The 14,383-nt window shown below is 42.9% G+C and overlaps 1 protein-coding gene across 1 annotated transcript in view; it reads right to left on the minus strand.

Moving 5' to 3' along the window:
* The window catches only part of LOC128310298 (leucine-rich repeat-containing protein 24), a 118,648-nt gene extending 107,063 nt beyond the window's left edge, over nucleotides 1-11,585 (minus strand). The window contains exon 1 of the mRNA XM_053046903.1: nucleotides 11,455-11,585. The gene's annotated coding sequence lies outside the window, so the exon portion shown is untranslated. The remainder of the gene's footprint in view (nucleotides 1-11,454) is intronic.
* Between the last annotated feature and the right edge of the window lie 2,798 nt (nucleotides 11,586-14,383).

A 14,383-nucleotide genomic window follows, 5' to 3' on the forward strand; every position in this document is an offset into this window, starting at 1 on the left:
CCTACACAATGCGTATCCCACTGTGCACATTGTGAAGCCTTAGGCTATTGCCCCATTATTATTGATTTTGTATATTCGGATCCGGCAGGGTGAAACCAAAAATAAAAAAAAGACAACTGACCTTTCTTCGGCCCTTTTTTAACCTCTGCATGCTCTCTTCTTCTCTCATTCATATGCTCTTCTAAAAACGAGGCCTTCTTCTCGTTGCGCTGCGGGTGATAGGATAGGCGGAGGAAAGTACCAGCAAACCAATCCTCCCGATAGCGCCAGAAAACGTTATTATATTCCCAAATTTCGAAGCGTCCAATATGCAACAACAAAAAAAGCGATAAATGAAGAACGAAAGCATCCACAAACCGATCCACCGTAGATCCTCTCTTGCTCCTTTATCGTGGCACCCACCGGAACGGGAAAAATAATATCTCGGCCCCATTGGACTATTACACCAGCCTAATGGGGATTATGCAGTGAATGTTTATTCGGGAAAAAGGGTACACGATAACCCGTCACATAAATTTCGTCGGCATTCTTCCAACTCCGGGACGAAAGGTTTTGCGGTGCCACGGTATGGGTTGAGTCATCGAGTGGAGACATCGGTGCCAGTTTAAAAATTCATTCCAAAGGGAAACCCTAATAGGTGACCCGGTAATCGGAGGAGGCTGAGGACCCGAAAACAATTCCGAAAGAAAGCACACAACACACTTGACTGTTTTTGCTAATTTTTTAATCTATCGGCCCAACCTTTTACCCATCATGTGAGTTATTTTTACATTGCCCAGTCGTCTAGTCGGCTAATGGGGGCGCACTGGCAGCTCGGGCATTAAAACCATTTATACACCACGGGCACGAAAGTTTCTCATTTCTTTGCCAGGCGGGGGAAATGCGTTTTGTTTTACCCTCTGGCTTAGAATCGAGATCATTTCTGCGAGGCTGCTTCAACCTTTCGAACGAACAGGGCACAAATTGACGGAGTTTTCGCTCACTGTTGTGTGCCTTTGTGGACATGGGGATGGGACAGATAATGTTTCTGTCACGTAACACGGTGACAACAACGACATCCTCCAGAACTGCCAACAACATCTTTGCCCGGTACATCCACGGCTCCAACCAAAGCCATTCGCTAAGCGAAGACAAGTCGGTGACATGATTAACAGCGGTGAAGTTGTGCATGCCCCACACGCAAACACCCACGAAACTCCGGGCCCGTGTACATGTGAGCATTGAATGGGAAAAGTTCACCCACGATACTGGCACGGTTGACAACAATGTTCCGGTAACTTTCCGGCTTGCCTCTCGTTCGATAGACAATTTTAGACTGGAACACTGTTTCAACAAATCACCAGCACAGTTCCGTTTCGGAACCCCTAATGATACCCCGCAATGCCACTTTTGGCCAAGGTTGAAAAGTCCAATCAATATTCAAGCGTTGCTTTTGAAAAAGATACCGACACTGTACCGGTGTCGCCCAAGGAAAACCGGTACGTCGATAATCCTTTCGCTCGGGAGGGGAAAACTTTTCCTACGACGGCGACGGTTTTGTGTCGGCGTATGAAAGTTAGGAGATAAATAGAGAAGTGCGGCTAATTACTTGAAGCCAGCGCCGACTCACACACATTTCCACTTTGCTACGTCCATCGACACTCGGAAGATTGAAAATTCGCTACTGGAAAGGTGAAAATTTAACACTCCGCCCTTCACCTCTGGATCCTGGATGTTGAGGAATATTAGATTAAACCACTTGCGGCCACGTACCGAGGCTCCCCCGGCAGCATTGATCAATCCCTTATAATCTTCCCTCGCGAAAATTGCATACCATTCCGCGTTCGGGTGAAGTCGAAAACCGACGCTACCGCACCACTTACTCGAACAAGTCTTCTTCGCCGTCACACCGACATCCGACGACGAAATGTCATCGTCTGTGCAAGTGAGAGGAAAAGTCGGTTTGCAGTACGGGAGCTTGCTAATTATTAAGAACTAAATGAAGTGATGGGGTCCACGGACGGCACACACCAACACGGTCCACGGTCATAAGATATCGCTTATGCTGGTGGATCAGATGTCACGTGATATAAGCCAATTTGCATCGAGTAGAGCAACTCCCTCTGCGTGTCGTCGTCTGCTACCAACACCCTCCATTACACGACGACCACGACGACGGGGCGATGGTGATGATATCATCGAGTAATTTGAGATAATTTAAGAGACCCGTTTTCGCACAAGATATCGTATAACCGACTACGGACCACGGGGCAACAGCATTGGGTGCTCTCGTAATGAAGTTGATCATGGCATGGCTAGCGTACCCCTTCCCCAAGCATCGAGGGTTTTACGACATTTTTTAACATCCAACGCTTTACCACGCGCGTCAAAACTTTGCCGGAATGCTGGTGGGCCAGTGCGCTAGTGCGAGGAAAATGGGCTGGTTACAAATACTCATACACGCCGATAAAACCCCTTTTGGAAGTGAAAAATACGCTTCGCTTGGAACCTTATACTTATCGTGCTGGCAACGTCTGGCCAATCAAAGCCCGACCACAGTGGCATGGCGGTTCGCGCTGTGCTGACTGACGGTGTGTGTGCTTGCGTTCGTAGATACTTGGCGCACCTCGCCGACATGGGGTTAGCGGTTTCCAATATCGTACAGTACTAATTAACCATCGGCAACGGACCGGATAGTGTTTTGCATTCCTTTTCCCTCCCCGACAGCGGTGCAGCGTAGTACAACACTCAAGATGCAATTTCGTTGCGACGGTTGGAATAAGGAAGAAGCGAGCCATGTTCTCGTGTGTTGCAGAAGAAGCGATAATAACGCTAATCCATAAGTTATTTAATCTCCAATCCAGAGTTTCATAATTGTATTAACTGTATGGAAATATATTTTGAGCCTCACTCATATCGCTTGGAAGCTAACACAAACATAATAAATATATTTAATAAATAAACCAATTGTTGGAATTTCAATGGTTTTTAAAGCAGAGTCAGGTTTGTGAAGGAGAATTTAATCCATATATGTAAACAGGAATAGGAAAGTTAGGACAAGTAAGATTTTTGATCAAAGCAATCAAATAGCAAAAGGAGAGATGGAAAAATCAGTTCTATTGCTCGAGAGGAACACATTATAAGAGATTGACGGCAAAAGATTAGTGCAATTAAAATTAAAACCCAAAAAGAAATCAACGGAAGGAGTTTGGATTTTTACTACAAAACAGAACACAACGTAGGGTATTACATGCCAATACTAATGGTTGTGTAATTTTCATTGGAAAAGCAATTTCAAATCGGCTATAAAATAAGTAAACAATAACGAATATGAGTGATGTATATTAAGAAACATATTTAAATAATTACAACCATAAGTCCCCGACGTTCTAAAGTTAATTATTTTTAAGCTGAAAGTTGTAATTTTGGAATTAACAAAACTATCTTTACTTTGTACATAAAAGCAAATAATATAATTAATATTGTTTTTTTTTAGAAAAAAAGCCCTCGAAAGGCCTATCGACCTATTTTACCAATTAGCCAAATAGTAATTCAAGGGAGCAGTCTGGAAGGGGTTTTGTCTCGGTCCTGTAAAGACCCGGTGCCGCTATCAATACACCGCCAGCCCGCGCCTAATCATATAATATTTAAGACAATAATTCATAATAGCAAAAGTATTGCAAAATTGTGCAGCTTGAAAAAAGATCCAAAAAGAAAACATTCAATCGTTTGACCTCGTTTCTGATGCATTCCCACACAAACAAACAGCTGCACCAGAACCCTTTCGTCGGTTTATGATTGACAGAGTTCCGGATGCAAAGGTGAACGTGGAGTCATCTTCCGTAAACTGACGAAGGGCTTGAATGGGGGGAAAAAACATCCATCGGCAACCACCGACTGTCGTCGATTCAGCGAACAATGTTGTACTTGTTGTTGGTGAGACAACAAAATTCCACCAGGACAGCTACAGAGCTGCAGGGAATGGATTGAGAGCCCTCAGTTCTGTTCGGGCGAGCTCCCTTGGGTAGCGACACTTGCAAAGAGCTCTAGAGTGTTTTATGCTTTTAGCGCACTAGTTCAGGAAATAGCAGTTATCGTTCCACACCATATCCAACTATCTTCGTTTTCCTCCTCTTAGCTGTCTCTCATCAGGAAGAGAACTCTCATCAGACATTTGCTTACAAATTATATCATCTACAATGTTGTAAACAGCCGTGCTTAACTGTTCTGTGGAAAATAGTAGTTCACGAAGTAGTGTTCACCTTGTATTATGTAACACTTTTCAACCAATGCATAGTAAAACTTAAACTAAAGTTCTCAAACTTAATTCCAACACGATACAGCCCTGCAGAGTGGTAATCGACTTCCGATCAGAATATCTCAAATACTTGAAAATAGCTGTTGTTGAAAAAGGTGTACAATGATTGGTTTGTACTAACATAAATGCTTGCGTAGCACTGCGTCACACTATAGAGCATTGCGAAGGGTGAAACGAATGATTGTATGTTTACGGTTTCGTACCTTTTTCGTTTGATATTGTGCAAACAAAGGCGAATAGGAGCAACAGCAACAAAAAAAAATGCTAGCGTATGCTAGAATTCACCCGTCCGGTACGATACGACACACTGCAGTCGATTACCCCATACACCGTGTTCAGATGTGTTCTCACGTGAACGTTTCAATGAGGACGTTGTGCCAACAAACAGTGGAAGCATCATGAGCCTTACTTTCCGCGGGGGTTTGCCAATGTTTGCCCAACAAATACAATATCGGTATGCTATTTTTACCTCCGCAATCCTCATCCATATTAAAATAAACACGGCCATCTCCTCCCTCCCAACACCCTTCTCGTCCGTCCATCTTTTGATGTCTCCTTTTTCGCTCGTTTCCAATCCATAGATACGGCAATGAGAAATAATTCTTCTTCCTTTGCAAGCATAAAATACAGCAAGGAGGGAAAACAAATGAAATCCCCAAAACGTGGAACGGGCATCACAAAACTCGCGAACCGGAAATGGTTGCTTCTATTTGTCGAACGAGAAACCATGCTGCGTTCGGGATTTGCGCTTATCAGCGCGGTATTTTATCATGCTCAAACAAAACAGTCGCTTATCTTTTTGCCCTGTCTTTTTTATTTTGCCTTCCTCGTTGCCCATCGCCCATCGGAACCGCAGGGCACAGGACGACGAAAAAGTTTAGGTCAGCACAATCAAGCTCATCGATGCGTACAACTTTCGCCGCTCAATTCATGCACGGTTTTCGATGTTTTTTTCCGCCATCTCCACTAGCCGTATTCAACGTATTCGAGACGGTTCGTCCGCTGCGTTCGATCATCGTTATTAGTAGTAGCGACACAGAGCCACACAAAAACATCTTCTAGCGCTTGCCCTGGATGGGTGGGAGAGTGGAAACGGCAGATGCGATGGTGTTCTGCAACGTACGTACATAAATCTGGCAAAGTCGGTCGTCTCGGGTATTGGAAGACTTCCGGTGCACGGTCAAAAGTGCGCTCACAAGCATAATCGATCGAAAGAATCACGAGCTTGATCGAGTGCGATGAATACACTTGGTCCGTGGTCCGCACTCGTCGTCACACAGTAGGCCAAGTACGGTAATACATGCTACTGACAAGAGTTGTTCAGTTCGTACCATATGTTGGATTGGTAGACGAACTCGTAATGGATTGTATTTAGTTTTGTGACTTATCCATTAAGAAACTTCGTAAATAATTAAACTAAAATGGAAATTCCCTATAAGACAGACGCAAATTGTCCCATTGTCCATTGAAATCCTCTAGGACAGTGGTCGGCAAAGTGCCTTTCTTGGACACTCTTAGTAGAAAATTATTCATCACAATCATTTTGACATAAACATTGCTCTATGTCTCCTTTTATCAGTGAATTCTAATTATGTTGGTGGTTTATGACGTTTTGTCTAACGTTGCAAACTTTGCAAACTGCTGTGGTTCTTTTAATTCATCTTGGTTATCTTGAGAAAGGTAACTTCTACGACAAAGGCAAAGCAGTAGAATTCTGAGCCAATTTTTGTGCTTCAACTTCTTGTAAAAATACAATCCAGCAGTTGTAATCCAGTGGTAATCCTGCTGTCTGCTATCAATTATTCACCAACAGGCAGAGGCAAATCATCCATAAAGCCGATTCGGCGGCCGCGGAAGGCCCCGAACTGGAAGAGACCTTCACCACCAAAAGTACCTGTAGAACCTGGATGATTTCAGGACAGGCTAGAGAGATGATATATGAATGTAGAATTGGGTGCTTTTTATAATTTTTAAACGATTTAAATGTCCTATTAGTGGAGCAGTAGGGATTTATGTAAGATTTATTAAAAAAAAATCTCAAGTTGACTCTTTATAATCGTATTCAATGTGTCAATTATATGATATTCAACTCTTCGCCCTGAGAAGTTTGCGGAACACTGCCTTAGGCGTAAAGGAATGAAAAAAACAGCGAGAACAACATGAGCAGCTACAGCAGCAGCAGTTCATCGCAAACCGATTGGGCGTTGATATGTGATGCAAGAGTTTGTTCATTTTTTCTTGAACAATGTTGTAGTCAAGTCGTTTGCTTTTCGCAGGCGATAGAATACATCTACGCGACATGGAACGAGGGATGCTGCACACTGCACAACGGGTATTGTTGAGTCGTGAGTAATCCATGGCAGGTCAAGATGGGTGCGAGTTAAGATTGCACCATAAAATCTTTACCGATTCGCGGAACCGCGACGGAAGGAAATCATGAAATCGCGCTTTAGTCAGAAAATCAAGTGTGTCACGGTTTGAAGTTTAGAAAGAGTTTAGCCACAAAGCAAAAAAAAAAACAGGACAACTTTGCCGAACGATGAAACTGAGCGCGTGATTGGAAGGGGCGACTCATTTGCCGTAGTTCCAGAGTATGATCCGATCCGATCCGATCGATAGCACATTCTAGAACGGAAAAGAAATTTAACAATGTTCGCATTGAAGCGGGCAAAGTTCGGGTCGCAGCTAATGCTAATTCGCTCGGATTATTCGCACTCCAAATGGCTGGTGGGACGGGATGGTGAATTTTCCCCTCCAATTTTATTTTTTCGGGCCATCGCAAACAAATTTGCATGAAATATTTTGCCTCTCTTCCCACAAAGCAAAAATTGCGTTGCACTACCACCGGCAGTTAGAACTTTTCTCATTAAAATGACTCATCGTTTATGATTCTCTCGGGAGGGGGCTCTTCCGCAACAAAATCGGCAGAAGAAAACAAAACCCAACTTCACTACACAAAAATGTCCAAAAAGCATATAAATTAGGGACGCTTGCTGGAGAGCAAGATGGGACGTTCCGGTCGGACAGTTGTCGGACAACCCAGCGGCATATCTTAGTATGCTAAATTCCGTGCGCTTCGGCCAAACACACCGAGTAGCGACTGTTCGAGTAGAATTATTCCGTTCTACACTGTTTAAGGTCTAGAAAACGAAGCGCAACGATGATGTGCTTCTGCTTGAGAGGTCAACCTAAGCAGCACGGCAAGAAGCATCACCATCGAGATCAACAATTCGTAGCCGGGATGAGATGAGATGGTGTGTGATGGACACAACGCAGCAAAGAAGGGAGCCGAACACGGCAGATGAATAAAGCGAACAAACGCTAAACGTGAAATCGGTTCGCTTTGCTCGTGAATTTCATTTCGGCATGTTAAGCGAATTTTTACGAGTCAATCTTGCTCCGGTGTGCCCGCTTCGTTGCTGTAAGATGTGTTTTCCTTGCCTTTGCGACCCGTACTCAACTGTGGCAGGCAAACAACTTAACGTCGGCTTGCAGTTTTTGTTTGCATCTTTTTTTTTTTGTTACTCTAAATTTGAGTGCTATCCTTGAGGGGTGCCGGTGAAGAAGTTGATCGGTTTTGTCGACCGGTCGAGTGAAAATGTGGTTCCCGCTGACTACACTTGAACGCGAAGGAACGATCGTATCGATAGAATACCAGCCAACACTTTAGCACACCAGAAAGAGCAAAAGACAGAGAGAGAGAAGGAATTGAATGTACAAAATAAAATAAAAAAAACTCGTATACACCAACAAGATGTCACGAACCGTCCACAGATCAGAAAGTTCAAATCAATTGAATAACGTCTCAGGGCCACTAGAGTGCCCTTTCGTCACATTGAGATACCGCGCCGGCCCGCAACACCCGGCCCGGTACGGCGAGAATACGGAATGAAGTCGAAGTCGGGCATAAAAATTCATTTACCATTCGAACGATTCGTCATCCGCGTCTTCACAGCCGATCGCCTTTACGGTGGCCCAGTCAGCGACAGAATTACATCTCACGCGATGTTCACTAACGGGGTGAAAGGTTTCGTCGGGGAGGTTTCTTTTTGGACTCGGTTCCTGGACTCGGGAGGGTGGTTTTGGGGTTTACGTTTCCGAAAACAGTGCAAACGTAACCGGGTGACGGTAGTGGGGGGCTGGGCAGGTTAACGACATGACGGAATGACGAAGAAAATGTGCCTGTTGATGAAGTACGAACAAAGCAAAGAACAGTGCGCGTTACCAAAGCGGGAAAGAATCGATGCTTCGGAAATGAAGACAAATTTATTCCGCACTAAAGGGAGAGAGTGCCCTTTCGGTTTTTGTCGATGTATGATGAATGACGCAGTTGTTATACTAGGACTACCGGGTCAATCATTGTGATGGAACCAATTTTTTTTTCAATCAAATTAACTATTCTACTGTTGTTGTAAACCAATACCATATATATATTAATACTTAAGCCTTAAATCTTCGAATTTGTTACTAATTGTGGCAATTATTTGGTGTGATTCTTTCTTGGGAAGTTATTAAACTTGTCGATTTAAAAGATTCATGACAATCATGTTCACTGGAACCATTGTATGAGGGTAATTCTTAAAACGAAAATCGATATCCATACACGGCATCACCCCAGCATTGGCGTGATGTGACGTACAACGTCGTTAAGACTCGTCCAATATATTCCGACAACAGTTTACAGAACGTTGAGTTTATGTGGGTTTCGGTGTTAGTACCAAGAATTATGTGTCATCGCTTTGCCAAACAGTGCCCCCACCAGTTTGCCACTGTTTGCCACTCCCGGAGGTGAACCATTCGTGGGCTGATGAATAATAAAGATATTTGTAGCAAACTGCAAATATGGTACGTCATTCGGAAGATTGCAAATGTTTGAGAAGACAGTAAGCGGTACTGTGCAATATTCATCATCAAACAGGATGAAACTTTCCGGGTGCTAATTGTTCTAGTGGTAATTATTGTGTTTACCACATTGCTACTACCACAATTAGCGATGAGTGACACGAACATCATGAGCATGGGAGGTATGATCCAGTAGAAACCTACCATAGAAACCAAAACGTAACTTAATACATCGACAATAAAATAAATTAATATAATAACTTACTTATTAAAATTAATCATTTAAGCAAAACAGTAAATTCCTAACTGAAACTGTTCCATATCATAAAATACGCATGGAAAAAATTGTACCAACTTCTTTCCAACTTTGTCAAACTCCTGCACCGTTCCCCACCTGCTATACGACCGATCTGGTCAGATTTTCTTCCTTTCGCAATTCAGCCACATCCACATCCTCCCAGTGCCACATTTATGTTAATCCAATAAAATAACACCCATACACACAAGTGACAGAGGCCCTCTGCCGTTGGGTCGGGCCGGATGGCAGCGAAACGATCGGAAACACTTAATATGGTCAGCAAAGTTGTTCCCGAAGCCCCCCCAAAAACCAGCATGCAACCGGTTACAACCGTCAGCATAAATCAAAAGTTTCAGCAAGGCGGTAAGGCGGAAAACCCGGGAAAAGGGCGACGAGTGTGGTGGCCGCTGTTACTTGATCTGTCGAAAACTTTTATCGCCCCAACCACCAAAAACGGGATGGAAAACAATAAGACAGCCAACAATTACATTAATCGGTTGAAGCGGAAGCCAGTGGGCCCAACCGTGGGCAACCGTTCGTACCTGACCATCAAAACGTAAGCACCGAAACAGGACCAAAATAGGGAGTTTTCTTCTGATAAGCGAAAACATTCAGTATTTATACTTACTACGAAATCAGACGATCGTTCTATCGCTCGTGCTTCATCCGTCTCAATAAATTAAAGCAAAATTAATGATCGATTCACTACGCCAAACTTACACTGAGGCGTTATACAGCGCCGGTTCTGGGCGCAAAATTCGCATCAACTCACCCTCTACACGGGAATGAAACTGTCAATCACCATGACCCAAGGTCTCAAATAATTCACACCATATTGTGGAACGACTTTCGGAGCTGTAGATACTTTGCTCAACTCAATCTACTGCCGTCCAAGTCACACGTAGAACCTTAATGTGACACACACACACACCCCCCTACGGTACGGGGGAAAGGACACAGAATGAAGATAAACCCAAGCCTATATTGTACTCCAGTTCCAGTACGAGACGGGTTTTTGGGCTAAATCTTCTGGCACCACCGGCAAACACCTAGTTGTCATAAATATTAATAACTTCAAACTTTGGGTCTACCAATCAAACACAGCACACTTACGAAGGGACGATACCAACAAACCACCCCCCCATTTGCCAACATTCGTTCAAGTTGCGACTCTTCGGGCTTTATGCCGCTGGTCTAGCCCAGCCTCCTGGCGTGTCTCGTACCACACGGGTGTGAAGTGTGATACAACACCTTTTGCAGTTTGCCCAAAAAGAAAGCATCCACTACTTCCCACGTGCTATCGTCCACTTTCAATAATCGTTGAATCAAAACGTGCCCACCAGCAACAGCAAAACGGGGCACCGCCGAACCCCCGTCGGTCGTCGTCGATTGGGGAACGATGGTGGGTGAGGTTCATTTCACATTTCAGAGTTTTGACCTCGATCATTTCGACCTTATGCGTCGGGAATAGTCGAGAAAAAGGACACCTGGCAAAAGGTTGAAGGATTGGTAGCAGTGTGTAGCGTCGTTTCGGCTAAGGGGTGGTGCGATTTCTCATCAATAATTCAAACATTCTTTTTTATGGCAGTTTTGTTTGATGATACTGCCCGTTTGGCATTTGTTACTCCTGCCGGATCAGAAGTGCGTGAGGGCCCTAGTACGTGGTTATGGGATGATGGTTAAACGAGCTATCCCCGTGTATCATGTTTCTCCATCAAATTAAAAAAAAGCCAAGGGAAACAGAACCGAACACTCTCCATATCTGTCGTTTGCGTGACGATGAGAACGTTGACATTGAGGATCGAATATAGATTGAGTGTTACAGATAATAATGGGTAATTTGCTGATAATGCATATCAAGAAAAAATCCATACAGCAGTTCAATTACTTTGACATACATTTAATTCTTGCACAATTGTAACCCATTTATCTGGCAATGCGGTCAACTATTTAAAATAACAATATATAGTTTATTGTATTTGTACTTAGATTTGCTGAAATATTTTCAGTTTCTTACCTTTCTACTGCTTATTTCTGCATTAACTGCTCGTTCAACCGTAAAGCTTCCGATATAAGTTCCAATCACACGCTGATGTTTGCGGTTGCCGCTCTATGCATCCTGGACAGAATTGTAACGGATACTTTCAGTTTTGCTCTAACAGTGACGGCAATAAAAAAAACACATCACACACACACACTTCACTTCACTTCACTTTTCCACTGCAGCCAAACGTGATTGATACATAATCCAATAACTTTTCACCTTTTCCGCACTTGGCCCCACACCTTACCGGCGCACCCCCGGCTCGCAGCACTACTCGGGGCAAAAACGAATAAACACAGCCACACACAAACACAGAGAGAGAGCAAACAAAACACACTAGAATGAATTGAGATGACGTCTCAATCTTCAACTTGCTTCACTTGAACCTTCGGCCGGTACCAGCGTGAAATAAGGCTCCATATAACCTTTTCGTGGGTGTGTATGTATTTATATATATTTTTCAGTGGCACAAAAATGCCAACACGAACGAAAAAATTACAAACAAAACATTGAAAAGGACAAACATAAACCACCCATCACCGTGGACACATTTACCTGCCAGGCGATCACTTTGCTCTATACATCGCAGCACACATGCCTTTCCCGCGCCTGACGCACCAGTAGTACACGCTAGTGGAGAAGCGAACACACGAACACTAGCCACCAGGGACTTCACATAACCACCCAGCAGAGGTTTCCTTTAGAGCGGATAAACTTAAACCTGAACTTACCGCTCAGCACGACTCAGCACACACTTTTGCGAATTTTAAAAAGGAAAGCCCGGGAACGATTCGAACGCACCAGAGCACGGGGAACGGAAATGGAATAAAATTTTCACTACCAAATCGCTCGCCGTCGTTGGCCGGCAAACCTTTCACCACAGCTGACTGATGCACGTAGTGTAGGTCCGTTTCTAAGGTCCTACCGTCCTACCGGTGTGTCGCACCCTTTACCCGGCGTGTGTAATCCTGCGAAAGAAACGGGGCGTAGAAAAACAAAAGCACCATTAATACCACCCGATGATGGTGAACAGTTTTTCACGGCCAGCACACAACGAAAAATGTACGGACTGTTTGCACACAACAATGGCCACTTAAAACTGTGCTATATCCAAACATTTGAACCTCGCTCTGCGGTTGCGGTGTGCGAATGTGTGAATAGGGGCTCGAATTTGCTCAGCGTAGCTTTGCGGAGGTCCTTCCGGTAAAAGTTTGGAGCAACGATTTGTAAAAAACAACAAAAAAAAAACATGACAGAACGGAAAATTCACGCAACATTGGGTCGGAAAATGTTGCCCCGAAATGGTTGAGAGCGAACCAGATTTTTTGTTTTGCTGCTGCCGTGTGCTTTTGTTTAGCATATCCATTGTGTTTTTTTTGTTTCGTATCGTGTGCTAAAAACAATGGTGAGTTTAGAATATCTTTCATTTTGTGAATGTTTTTTTTTCTTCCTTCTATTGGCGTAAAGGTGTTTTTCTGTGAGAGGTGTTTTTTGTACAAGATCAGTTGAAATTGCAGTCGAAGAAAATTGTTTTGCTTTAAGAGACACATTGCAATGGCGATCCTTCTTCCACAATCAAACCAAAACGGATGACTTATTAGCAAACCGAGTTATCTGCCACCAGCAGTGGCGGGTTTAACGGTAAGCAAACTAAGCAATTACGGGGGGCCTCGTGCTGACGGGGTCCCTGAGCTGAGACAGGCCGAAAGTTGAGGATTTACCTTTTTTCAGGAAGCGGGTTAAGCAAAAATTGGAGTAAGCAAGCTACGGGTATGCACGTAAAATCCAAGATAGTTTTATAAGACAAAGTCTACTGATCTACTGGTCTAAGAATGCCCTGATCTTGGGCTAGACCATTCTTCGGTAGGTGGCGAGCACAGCAAATGTGTGCACATCAGATTAGAAAAAAATCAGACTACAGATCAGATCGGATCGTTGTATGCACATGTGTGTACATTTAAAAAAAAACGCAACTCTAAAGTAGTTTTTGTACCTTGCGCAAACCATTCCCTTAACCTTGAAGGCAATATTGCAGCTAAAACCTGTGCTAGTGCCGTGACATATTTTATTTTCATTCAAAACTTATATACAATTCTTTCTTCTTCCACACACCGTTGGAACAAATTACAAAACAAATTTAAAAATTGTAAAACTCAACCTATAACTATTAAATGAATTTCTGATACAAGGTTTGATGCTTTTTGCGAGGTTTTAATGAGATAAAAGAAACATTAAAGAAACTTTCAAGTGACAATTATGAAAAACAATCAACAAAGTTGTAAGCAAAGTCGTTACTTAAAAAAAATATAAACATGATACTGCATTGTTAACAATAATATTATGGAATACAATTCTACACCGTATCAATGTTACGTCTAAGTCTTTACGATCAATAACATGATGAAATTTAGCATGATGCACAATTGCTCAACTCTTTAGGCATATTTATCGATGAATTCAGATATGACTTTGAAACGGTTGTAAAGCAATCAACCGAACTTAGTGGGTTGCTATTTGAAGCGATGGATACTGACGATGAGAGGAAACGAAAAAGAACAAAGCAATTGATGAAGAATGATAACATGACGGAGGAATACAAAATTACAGCAAAAGACAAATTTAAAATAAACACAGTCCATGTAATTTGTGATCACATAAAAGCTGAGTTAATTGTTCGAGCCAAAAAGTACGAATCTGTTCTCCACTTTAAAACGTGTTAAATCATATTTGAGGTGTATTCAGCAGAAAAGCTAAACAATTTAGCACTTTTGTATGTAGAGCAAGATTTAATAAATCAACTAGATACAGAGAAAAATATTCAGGAATTCGACATTAGGAAAGTCAGGCGCAAAAATATTTAGCTCATACTTATAGAAAAGTATAATATTTGAAACAAAATTAA

Source organism: Anopheles moucheti, chromosome 2 (genome assembly GCF_943734755.1).
Source record: "Anopheles moucheti chromosome 2, idAnoMoucSN_F20_07, whole genome shotgun sequence".
NCBI classification, from domain to species: Eukaryota; Metazoa; Arthropoda; class Insecta; order Diptera; family Culicidae; genus Anopheles; species Anopheles moucheti.